Source organism: Barbus barbus (genome assembly GCF_936440315.1).
Source record: "Barbus barbus genome assembly, chromosome: 2".
Lineage (NCBI taxonomy): Eukaryota > Metazoa > Chordata > Actinopteri > Cypriniformes > Cyprinidae > Barbus > Barbus barbus.
The window spans coordinates 22,899,832-22,910,835 of NC_136730.1; positions in this window are offsets into that span (position 1 = coordinate 22,899,832).

The following is an 11,004-nucleotide window of genomic DNA, read 5'->3' on the forward strand; positions in this document are numbered from 1 at the left end:
CAGCTGTGAAGAGGATGACACCATGTCCACGAATGCCTCCGACACGGATGCCTGGTCGGAGGTCCCTTCATGTTTTATTGTTACACAGACAAATGTAATACACAGAGCAGTACATCAAAAAGAACATTGTCTGCATTTTTGTTTTCTTTTCTTATCCCCACGTTTAACCCTAGTGAATTAAGTGAATCCAAGTTAGAATTAAAACAATACATAAACTCCCCCCACCCATAAACCCCTCAGGAGGACTGAAATGAAACTGCATTATCTATAATAACACTATGAGAAAACATGTAACTGCAGCCATGTAGTACTGTACCTAAATGTAGACATTCACACAACGACCAAACTCAGTCAGAATCTAGTAAGATCAAAGAAATTTAGAACGGGGTTACAAGTTTTGTAGAATTTAATAGTAGAGCCCTGAATGGTGTGCTTTCGTTTTTCTAAAGAAAGGAATGACATGAGATCTTTTAACCAAGAGGCAGTAGTGAGTGGAGTTGGACACTTCCAATGTAGCAAATTGCATCTTCTAGCAACTATGGAAGCAAATGCAGTAACATCTGTTTGTTGTTTCGAAAGAGTAGAGGAAAATACGGACACACCAAAGATAGCAACCATAGGACACGGAAGGAGAGAAATACGTGAAGCTCTTGAAAGAAAATCAAAAAAGGAAGCCCAGTATGAGGCCAATTTAGGGCAACTGAAAAATGTATAAACATGGTCAGCTGGAGAAAAGGATCATCTAATACAACAGTCATTTGTTTCTGGGAACAATTTATGGAGTCTAGCTTTGGTAAAGTGGATTCGGTGCAAAACTTTTAACTGAATCAGACTGAACCGGGCACAAACAGAAGTAGAATTAACTCTAACAAGGGCCTCGGACCAGAGCTCTTCAGTAAAGCTGAAACTCTTTCTCCCATGTTGACTTCAAACATGAGAGAGATGAAGTTCTAGATGAAAGCAACATGATAGAAGAGATAAGGTTACCACTTATAGGGGCAGACAATAAACTCTCAAGCAGGGATTTTTCTGGCAATTGAGGGAAACTAGAGAAGTGAGTTTTTACAAAATTACGAAGCTGAAAGAATAAGTCTGTTGCATGTAAATTATATTTGGATATAAGGCCACTGAAAGTAGCAAAATGATCATCAATAAACGGAGGCCCCTTCAGAGGCTAGCTGCACCCCGACTTCGATGGATACAGAGCTGATAAACATCCTCACGGAGGCTGTAGCGGAACTGGAGTGGGACTGGGCCGCCCCTGAACAGCCGTCTAAACGTTGGATGGACAGATCTTTTCTCGGCGCGAGCCACCAGGCGGACGTGCCACAGAGACCTGCCCCTTTCTTCCCTGAGCTCCATGAGGAGCTCACTCGGTCATGGCACTCCCCTCACTCAGCCCGAGCTCATGCACAGGGAAACTTCTCACGACAGTGGAGGGGGCAGAGAAAAAAGGGTACGCACGACCGCCTCCCATTGAGGACGCTGTCACGGCTCACCTTTGCATTTACATATACATTTATTAATTTAGCTGACGCTTTTATTCCCCCAGGTCAAGATCCAGATCGGCCGGATATGCTGGTCGCGCTCCACCACCGAGCACGAGTTCGCAACGTGAGCCTGAGCCGCCACTTCGCCAGAGGCAGTTCAAGAAATCCCGCTTTGGAGCGAAGCCGGCACCCCGTCAGCAGGTTCGGCCTTTGGAGAAAAAAAGAGCAGCGTTCCTGATGTTTGTGCCAGGAGGAAGAGGGTGCAGTCTGTGCACGGCAACGGGCCAGCGGCCAAGAGGGCATGTTCTCACCCGGAGGTCTCTTGGCAGCCAGAAGCCGAGAATGTATGTTTAAATGTTATGTTGAAACCGATGTGTTCTGTTGCAATAAACAAAACATTACATGCCTCACCAAAAGAGCTCTTTTCCTCCACTGACTATAACCTGCAATATAAGCGAAACCTCTCCCTTGGGGGACGTTTGGCGGAGCGGAAGTTCGGGGCAGCCCGAGTTTTCAACGACAAATGCTTCTGTGTGACGCGGGCACATCACTTGTCGTTCCTTTAAACAGCGGTGTTTCACCAGTGACTGGCACACAGCCCTCGCCGCAGCTAACACCACCGTCTCCGTTATCGAGCCCCCTGAGCGTGTGGGCAGCGCTCCCGTCGGCGTCAGATTGGGTGATCAACACTATAAAGCTCTTCAGTTCGCTCGCAGACCACCCCGCTTCGGCGGCGTGATTATGTCAGAAGTGTCAGAACAGAGCGCCCCGTTGTTACGGGCAGAAATCTCCTCCCTCCTAGCCAAGCAGGCAGTAGAGATAGTACCCGAGGAGCCGTTATTTCCTTGTCCCGAAAAAAGACGGAAACATGCGTCCTATTCTAGACCTAAGACCGCTGAACAGATCCTCGCGCTCATTCAGCCCGAGGACCATTTCATAGCGGTGGATTTTCATATTCAGGTGGCCCCTCATCACAGGCGCTTTCTGCGATTTGCATTCGAGGGTGTCGCATACCAATTCAAAGTGTTACCGTTCGGGCTGGCATGAATGCAGCGCTCTTGCCCCTGAGATTTGTGCGGCGCGTGCTGAACTATCTCGGCGACTGGCTGATCTTCGCCCAATCGAGGAGCGTGCTCGAGGAACACAAGCTCAAGCTCCTCGCCCATCTAGCGGATCTGGGTTTGTCCGTAAACATGCAAAAGAGCACACTTCAGCCCTGCCAGTCGATTACTTTTCTGGGTATGTTTCTGGACTCGCGCACAATGATTGCGCACTTATCAGAGCAGAGAATCCAGTCCATTCACAATACACTGGCACAAGGCAAGGCGGTTCCTTTGAAAACGTTTCAAAGACAGCTTGGTCTAATGGAAGCTGCCGGCTGAGCTTGCTGCATATGAGGCCATTGCAACTATGGTTAGAGCGCCTTGTCATAATGCGGTCATGTCTCGATGCCCTGGTTCGGCACAGCTATGTACGAACAGGGTGCTGCGATGGGCAGGGTGGTCAGACGGATGGTGGTGACCACGGATGCGTCACTGTCAGGCTGGGGAGCACTCTGCGATGGCAGACCAGCATTCGGCATGCAAGTGAGAGATCAGAAGCAGTGGCATATAAATTGCTTGGAGATGGAATTTTCTTCCGTTTGTGAAAGACCACCATGTTCTATTCTGGACGGACAACACGGCGGTGGTGGCGTACATCAATCACCAAGGAGGAATGCGCTTGTGCGCCCTGCAGGGCTTGGCAAGATGCCTGCTCTTGTGGGCTAATCAGGTACGTCTCTTGATTCAAGCAGTGCATGTACTGGGCAGTCTGAATCAAGGCGCGGATATGCTGTCCAGGGGCATTGTTCAAGGGAAGTGGAGATTACACCCCCAAACAGTAAAGTTGATTTGGAGTCTCTTTGGCAAAGCGGAGATCAACCTTTTTGCATCGGAAGAGAGCACCCACTGCCCGCTATACTTCTCGTTGATGACTGCTACCCTGAAAGGGAATGCGCTGTCGAGCCGCTGACCCACCGGTCGGAAATATGCATTCCCCCCAGTCAAAATATTGCCGCTAGTGCTGCAAAAGATCAAAGAGGAGAGGGATGCTGTGCTTCTGGTAGTGCCGAAATGGCCCAACCAACCATGGTTTCCAGAGTTGATGACCTGTTGTCGCCCCAACCCAAAACCTAACCTAACCTAACCCTAACCGTAACCCTAGACTTGGCTACACACCTAAAGTGCTCTCAACCCCGTTCAGGGCCCAGGTTATCACTATACAAGCATTCTGTTCTCCCGAGCCAAACACCGATTCATTGTCACAGAAGCACACTCTGTGCCCCGTGCGTGCTTATGTGGACAGAACTAGTCAGTTTCGAACTTCGGAACAGCTTTTCGTCTGCTTCGCGGGTGCTAAAAAGGGCGGACCGCTGTTGAAGCAGAGGCTGTCTCACTGGATTGTGGAAGCTGTAGGCGTGCCCACTCCACTAGGAGCCTGGCATCCTCATGGGCCTGGGCCAAAGGTATGTGTATTCAAGACATTTGCTTCGCAGCGGGCTGGTCATCTCAACACTTTTGAGAAATTTTATAACTTGGATATTCCCTTGTTTGCACCACTGTTTCTGTCAGTGCAGGAGGAGAAGGCTGAGCAGCCATTGGATGACTGAGTCGCCTTGGACATTCCCCAATCTGGCGCGTGCTTTAGTCCATGGTTTCAAACTAGGTCATCTAGGCGAAACTGTTCAGAATCATGCTTATTACCTTATGTCCGTAAAGTCATTTACTAAGTGAAACAAGCACATATCCAGAAGTGTCCCCATTATATGCCCGCTTATTCAGGCTGGCAGTGTTTTTCAAGCACCAACATGTTTTGCTGCTTTATTTTTGCCTCCTATATCACACCAGTTCAGTGCTGCTTGACGGTGTGCAGGGAGACGCTGACAGCGCCGGTGCAGTGTTGGCTGGATGTTTCAACTAGGTCCAATACACGACCTACAGGAGGAAGGGTGAGCGCGCTGGATTGTCTTACTACTGCCTCAGCGCCTTGTCTTCTGTATCGGCTATGTGTGAGCTGGCCGGTACAGTTTTTCACATGGCAGGGTTCTATACATTCCCCATGCGTAATGTCGAGATAAAGGGAACATCTCCGGTTACTCATGTAACCTGGGTTCCCTGAGAGGAGGGAACCCAGGTTACATGAGTAACCGGAGACATTTTCGTTTGTATGTGAGATGCAAGAAAATAACAGTGAAAGAAGTCGTAACTTAGCACGGGGCTAGTTGCGCTCATGAGCCCTGTGGTAAAGTGTGAGTGTTGCCAGATCTTCAACAACAACAAACAAGGAAAAGTGCAAAAAACACTAAAACACCCAAATGCTTTGTTTTATAACACCAAAAAAATTCTCATATCCGCGACAGACCACTTTATTTACTCCATAAAGTGCCCATCTTTATGAGCTAAGACCAAACAACATGCCTGAAAGCTCTTGTAAATATGAGGACATGGCAGTACTGCAAGAGCGCTCTCTAAAGCAGCCTCCCGACCACAAACACAACGCTACACGTCTATCAGCGGTAGTTTAGTTAAAATCTATGGACAAAAAAAGTCTTTAGACAAAAAATGCCACATAACAAACAACTAAACTTTTATTCACTCCTGCAAGACGACAGAATGTTGCTATGGTAACAGTGAGTGAGTGGTGTTCCATACACACATGAAACGATAATTTACGGGACTCACTCCTGCATTTAAATGCGGTTGTCACTCCTGAAACTTGAGGTGTATGTGTCCTAAGACTTTTATGGTGTATTGCATTCTCTTTGTAGCTAGAAATCTAAAAAAAAAAAAGAAAAATTGATCAATATTTTCTTCAGAATTTCTCCTTCGTGTTCTTGTACAGGTCCTTCTCAAAAAATTAGCATATTGTGATAAAGTTAATTATTTTCTGTAATGTACTGATAAACATTAGACTTTCATATATTTTAGATTCATTACAACACAACTGAAGTAGTTCAAGCCTTTTATTGTTTTAATATTGATGATTTTGGCATACAGCTCATGAAAACCCAAAATTCCTATCTCAAAAAATTAGCATATTTCATCCGACCAATAAAAGAATGGCCATTATGTTAATTTATGCACTCAATACTTGGTCGGGAATCCTTTTGCAGAAATGACTGCTTCAATGCGGCGTGGCATGGAGGCAATCAGCCCGTGGCACTGCTGAGGTGTTATGGAGGCCCAGGATGCTTCGATAGCGGCCTAAGCTCATCCAGAGTGTTGGGTCTTGCGTCTCTCAACTTTCTCTTCACAATATCCCACAGATTCTCTATGGGGTTCAGGTCAGGAGAGTTGGCAGGACAATTGAGCACAGTAATACCATGGTCAGTAAACCATTTACCAGTGGTTTTGGCACTGTGAGCAGCCAGGTCGTGCTGAAAAATGAAATCTTCATCTCCATAAAGCTTTTCAGCAGATGGAAGCATGAAGTGAATCTCCTGATAGCTAGCTGCATTGACCCTGCCCTTGATAAAACACAGTGGACCAACACCAGCAGCTGACATGGCACCCCAGACCATCACTGACTGTGGGTACTTGACACTGGACTTCAGGCATTTTGGCATTTCCCTCTCCCCAGTCTTCCTCCAGACTCTGGCACCTTGATTTCCGAATGACATGCAAAATGTGCTTTCATCCGAAAAAGTACTTTGGACCACTAAGCAACAGTCCAGTGCTGCTTCTCTGTAGCCCAGGTCAGGCGCTTCTGCCGCTGTTTCTGGTTCAAAAGTGGCTTGACCTGGGGAATGCGGCACCTGTAGCCCATTTCCTGCACACGCCTGTACACGGTGGCTCTGGATGTTTCTACTCCAGACTCAGTCCACTGCTTCCGCAGGTCCCCCAAGGTCTGGAATCGGTCCTTCTCCACAATCTTCCTCAGGGTCCGGTCACCTCTTCTCGTTGTGCTGCGTTTTCTGCCACACTTTTTCCTTCCCACAGACTTCCCACTGAGGTGCCTTGATACAGCACTCTGGGAACAGCCTAGTCATTCAAAAATTTATTTCTGTGTCTTACCCTCTTGCTTGAGGGTGTCAATGATGGCCTTCTGGACAGCAGTCAGGTCGGCAGTCTTACCCATGATTGCGGTTTTGAGTAATGAACCAGGCTGGGAGTTTTTAAAAGCCTCAGGAATCTTTTGCAGGTGTTTAGAGTTAATTAGTTGATTCAGATGATTAGGTTAATAGCTCGTTTAGAGAACCTTTTCATGATATGCTAATTTTTTGAGAAGGACCTGTATATGATGAGTTTGGATGATGTTTAAATAATCATAGGTTTTTAATTTTTTGGGTGAACAAATCCGTTAAGGGAACCTGGGATGCATCTTGTCCATACACAGGGGAAGAGCGGCCTCACAGAAGTAGAGATGTTAAGTTGGATTTATGGCAGCAGTGATGCCATTAACTTCATATGCTTGTCCTCACTTGCTGCCAGCAGTGTTGCGCTTTCAAATGGCAGTGGTGCAAAAACATGTTGATGTTTGCACCTCTGCCATTTCAATACCAAAGATCCAGCTAAATCCCGGAAGGTCAGTCTGTTTGAGTGCAGAAGAATATCAGTGGATTAGCGTTATCAGACACATACTCAGCATAATAGCTGGTGATATTTTATCACCATCAAACTTTGAGTTTGAGACTCAGGAACGAACCACAGGGGGGAAAAAACGAGATAAGGACGAGGGTAAAAGAATGTCCTTTGTGTTTTAAGTCCACATATCAACAGTCCCTGTTAGGTTCAATGGTCTAGATTTACAGCGCACTGACTACCATATCTTATCCAGAGAGAGCGAGTTTTTAGGTGTTCGTGGAAACATTCCTGCAGATTAACAGGTGTCGTTCATACAAAGCTGAATGTGGTGGCATGACCTCTTAATACTATTACATTTGGTAACAGCCGTGAAACCAAAAAAAAACCGATGCATTTAAATCTGATATCAGGTGTAAGATTTAATCGTAAAAATGTCCCTGCTGTTGCATGTAAACAACCTGGTTCCAGATATACCTGATTTAGCTGACTCAGATTGGGAATTCTTTCCTTGTAAAAGGGTGAGACAGGAAATGCCGTATTACCACAAGTACATTCTGCTGCTACAGAGTCATGACACTGGATTTGATTACTTTGAATCCACCTCAATATATCCCACACATACCACACCCAGTAGAGCTCTGTGCATATTCAACTGGCTGAAAGGTAATGTAAACCAGGACTTGTGATTTATGGTTTTGAGTATCTTCTGTAAATCACTTTTTTTCCTGTGAAACCATGTGTTATTATCACCACCACAACCAGTTGACAGAGATGGGAGTGATGGGCCTTTTAGGCTGTTGTTGTGTGCATGTTAATGTGCCTGTATGTTTGAGAAAGAAAGAGAGGTAAGAGTGAAGAGTAAGAGCGACAGGGCTAATTATGAAAGGAGAACAGTCTGAGGGTTGTTTATGTGCGGAGAAGGGAAAAACATGTAGGACAAAAAAAAAAGGACAGCACAGACATGCTGGCAAAATACAAGAACAAACAAATGCTAAAGAGCTAAACAAAATGTCTGCTCCCATTTAAACAGCTTTTAAATGCTTCAAAATGCTATTTGTCAATATTATCCTATTCTTTGAAGAGTCTTGAACAAATAATCCTGGGATGTGGATGTCTGTTTGTGTGCTTATGCTTGTGCATGTCTGTGATTGTAACATTTAACTTCAACATTTTCATTCTTAGTTGTCAATAACCGCAACCCTGATTATCATGTAGTATCCAGATGCATGACGCTTTTTAATGTGACTTGAAGGGTAGCTGACTTTCCTTCAGTGTGTTAAAGTAAAGTTGAACTGAGGATTCTGGAGTGTGATTAGCCAACGTGATTAGGTGTTAGTATTTAAGGTTGGGTTTTTTATTAGTTTTGTTTACCATTTTATTATTGATTTTAGAAACAGAATGCACAGGTATGTTTGGAGTACTTGGATTTATTACATCTCTTGTTTTTATTTGGAAATGTTTTCCAGTGGGTTCTCTTATCTTTGGAGTTTAGTGCTTGCGGAGGGGAGTGAAGACACGGTGGGCTTGTTTCTAGAAACATTCTCAGACCCAGTCAAGTCTGCCAGTCATCCTGGAAGGATAGTCATGTTGTTTTACTTTGCTACACACACACACACATATATATATATATATATATATATATATATATATAATGGTTTTTACACTACTGTGCAACATAATTATAGCCAACCAGTAAGACAAACATATTCCATGATTGTGTTAAGTGTACCTTTTATTATAGTAACCATGTTTTTTTTAATTGATTACTATTTGTATAACCATATTTTTACTACAAATATCATGGTTAAACTATGGTTAGTGTAGCAAAACCATGGTTAATTTGTGGTTACCATGGTTCAACTCTACGTTTTATTTGTATTAAAACTATGGATAATAATTGTAAGATGAGTATTATTTGTAGTAATGTGTAAAACAATTTCTCAATTAAGGCAATAATTAAGGCATATATATATATATATATATATATATATATATATATATATATATATATACACATTATCCTGTCTATTGCATGGCTATTCTCACTTACAAAATAAAATAATAATTTGGACATGAAATTTCTATTGAAACAATTTTATAGGTTAACCTGTATGTTTTCAGCTTAGCTTCCACTTAAAAAAAAAGGTCCATTGCAATATGCAAAACAATCAGCCTAGTAACACGAACACTGCAGCAATATTACGTGCATGTGTTGTGCAACAGTAGGCTAACTAAATTATTCAGATGTTCAGCAGATTTAAGAGCCTGACTTGGAATTATCACTCTTAATTCTCTGATTTCAAATACACTTGATGCCAGAGTTCAGCAGAGCCCAAAACGTTCCATTACATTTTTGAACAAATGACTATGATTATGATAATGATCATGAGTATTATTATTTTTTGATAATATTATTTTATAAGCAGAAAAAAAATATCTATTTAAAGTTCCACCATGCCAAAGCTGACAGATCACAGCAGGACTTCACAAACAGACTGAGAGGTGTAATAATTCCTCTTTTTTTCTTGTATTGAGGAACAGCTTGACTGCTGAGTGATTGAAGACTTCCTCTAATAACATCGCTTGGCCAAACTCTCCAAAAGGGAAAACACAATTATATTGCGATCGTTGTGCATGTGCAAAGCTTTGGGGACTATTACAGGCACATCTGGCCTCACTGAGCATGCCTGCTTACTGTCTTTATCAACTTCAATTAAGCCTTGGCCTGATCAAAGATCCTGTTCACTGATCAGAAACAATGCATTCAGCTTTGTCCAACAGTGTTAGGAAAGAACTAGTTAGGGCCAACTGTAATACAAGGCTAAGAATAGAGTTCACATTTGTCAATGATTTATTGTTCTTGCAAACTACCAACTGGATGACAGAAAGAAAGAGAGAGAGAGAGAGAGAGAGAGAGACAGAGAGAGAGAAACAGGGCCTTGATAAAACCTAAACCAGTTTTAGTTCAGCAAAGGTGTGTAAAGCAACTGCAGATCTTTACATCATTGGTTAGTCTTGGCGTTCAGGCTGGTGATCATATTTCCATTATTTTGGTTCCTTAACACCAATTAAACACTTCTCTGATGCAGATCAAGTTTGAGTTGTTGACTTGTACATACAGTATGTAACAAAGTGTTGGGACATTGAGCCACAATTAAAATATCTAGCCAGACAGTATCTGCAAACTATTAACTATGGACATGTTCCACTAAGTTTGAAAACAAGGTGTCCAAATGCTTTTTTTAACAGTATAGCAATTATTTATCAATTAAACATTAATGTTTTGCCTGAAAAGTGTGCTTTCTTTAAAAGAAATGTCTCTTGGTTTGATATTTTATCACCTAATGCAATGGCACGAATTCATTTTTAAGAGTGACTTAAGTGTCCAAATACTTTTTGGGGCCACTGTATGTGTTTCTATGCCAAGATGCTTGTGCTTTTAGTTTTTGTTCTAAAGTTCTCAACTTTCTCAGACAACACTGCAACCTAGTGGGTGCAAGACAAAATTAATATAAAGAAGTTTGTTACACCATTATAAAGAGTTACCTTGTATTTTTATTCCACAAAGAAGTAATCACTAAAGCCTTGATTGGATGTTTAAAGGTTGAAGATGCAATATATGGTTGGATTCTCGGTTAAAGGGAAGTGAGATTTTGGCATCACGTCAAGGAATATTTGATTAGATGACTCATGGGATACTGACACAGGTACTGGCAGTCAATGACACGTTCTGTTGGTGTGCATGTTCCCGTGTTCTTAAGAGTACAGTTTGTTCATTGTTGAGTAAATCTGCGCCTGAAGTGTAAATCATGACTAATGCTGTAGTTAAACACAATCCACAAATGACAGGAAAAGTCTTTGACAGGAAGTCAAGAGGATTGGTTCAACCTCTCACCTGATGACAGACTGACAGAACAGGATGACATTACAATCAAAAAACAATTAAGTGC